The sequence below is a fragment of the Ixodes scapularis genome, unplaced genomic scaffold (assembly GCF_016920785.2).
Source record: "Ixodes scapularis isolate PalLabHiFi unplaced genomic scaffold, ASM1692078v2 PGA_scaffold6__148_contigs__length_123643588, whole genome shotgun sequence".
NCBI lineage: Eukaryota > Metazoa > Arthropoda > Arachnida > Ixodida > Ixodidae > Ixodes > Ixodes scapularis.
In genome coordinates this window covers 29328010-29330096 of record NW_024609881.1, presented here as the reverse complement: position 1 = coordinate 29330096, position 2087 = coordinate 29328010, and positions in this window count along the sequence as shown.

Sequence of the window (2087 nt, the reverse complement as noted above, 5' to 3'; positions counted from 1 at the left end):
AGCAGATTCTTGTTGCCCTCGCAAGATGCGAGCAATCTCTCCTTGTGCCGCTTGAAGACCTGGAGTCGACGGGGCGCTCGCCGAGCGGCCCCAACCGATCCCTGAGGAAGTGGCGGAGCACGTCGAGCGGTCCGGAGAATAGTCTTCACGCTGTCCTTTTCGGAGGAGTAAAGAGCAGTCACTCGCAACATTTCAGTTTCGTTATCAACGCTCCCACGAGGGAGTGAAGGAGTTTCGCGGCCTTTTGGCTTCGATTGCTGGGTGGGCTTTCTTGCTGTGCTTGTTTTTTTTATATTGTGCATTAAAGCAATAGCATCTTGTTGCAGCCGCTAAGACGTGGCTTATCGCTTTAGTTCGCCAGCCATGGAAGGCAAACTGCAATCAGTTACTGCGCTCTGGGACGAAAAAGTGACGCAAATTTGGTTACTAACAAGTGACCCTTCCGGCGGGCATCGCGCGCGTGCTTCCGGCGTTGATAGATTTCCGGAACAAAATTTGACAATAAATAATTCGTACTGCGTGCTCTAAGCAAAATATAAAAAAACAAAACAAAACTGCATTGTATAGTTTTAGCAATGATTGCGTCAATTTTTTATATATTATCGTGTGCCCTAAAACGTCTAATTAAAGAAGTATTTAGTTCATTGTCGTTAATGAACTATGTATCAGTCACATTTCCTTTAAAACGTAATGTTTGCCTGGCCGTATAACTCACTTGCGCAGACCGCACTTGTCTAGCTTCCACGGCTTAAAAAAGAAAAAAAAGAAAAAGAAAAAAAAAGAACTGCGAATTTTATAGAAAAACAAACAAAAACAAAAGAAAACAAAACATGTGTATCTTTCAATACTTTTAAACTAAATTAATTCGTTTTTTTTTCTCTCATTAAATATTCGAAAAAGTCCCGAAGTCACGTCGTGGACCGTAACTAGAGGCACGGAATCAAGTAGGGACATAATTATATTGCTCACAACTTTATTTTTAAACTCATTATTTTGTCTTTATGCGATTCAGTTTTTACATTCTCCCAAGTTCCTTACCGATCCGGTGATTTATTGGCCTACCTGCTTTTCTGTTCAATTGCTTTTTTTAAAATATTTTTTTGGTCATATTAGATCCAATTTATTTAGGCAGTTTTAATTGTTTCAAACTTGTTATACCCATTCGTGGTGCAGGTATAAAGACAAACGTTTACGCCAAAATAAGTAAAAAACAAAAAAACAAACAAACAAAGAACAACAACACACGGAAAATGAAGTAGACAAACAGGTGTGCACCCACAACTAAATCGTATTTGAAAAAAAAAAAGAAAGAAAAACAGCACCACTCACAACAAAAAGAACACTCATATATAGCCGAGGCAAAAAACCAACAGTGATTCTACAGATTCCTGCAAAACCAGGAACCGCGCTAAATACACGGAGTGCACTAGGGGTGTCGGGTACGAAATACCCTCGTCATGCTGCACTTCTTATATTGGCCAGACAGGCAGATGTGGTTCAGTGATCGTGCGCGCGAACACGCGAACATGCCGCGGCCATGCAAGCAACCCAGTCCACCTGGCCACTCACTGCAGTCGTTTGCCCATGCGCCCCGTCATTTAGCGGCAGCAGGTTTCTGGCTCGGTGCTCAGATAGGCTTTTCTAGAGAGTTTCACGTCACCGACCTCCGACCTCCCTATTCGTGCGTTGCGACCATGAACCTTGCCAGAATAGCCGTAATTACGGACACCCTGAGCAGGGTCATCCCTGTTGACCGGGTAAGCGTAAAGTGCTCGTGCTAGCTGTGTTTCGGGATTACCTTATTGTGTGTGTGTGTGTGGGGGGGGGGGGGTCAAATTTTTTCATCTGGTTTGTATGTCTTATAACAACAGGAATGCTCATTCCCTGCCCAAGGAGGTGGGGGAACTGTATACGAACTGCTCAGATGCACCCCTCAGTTTTTTGGGTTTTTTTTTTCATTTTAAACGCGCCTTTCATTTAAAATAAGCATGATGACTTAAGGACCTTTTTAGAAGGTTTTAAATTTCTTTTTGATATAATTATGTGGACTGAAACGTGCGCTGACGCGAAAACTGATGTTCCTATTT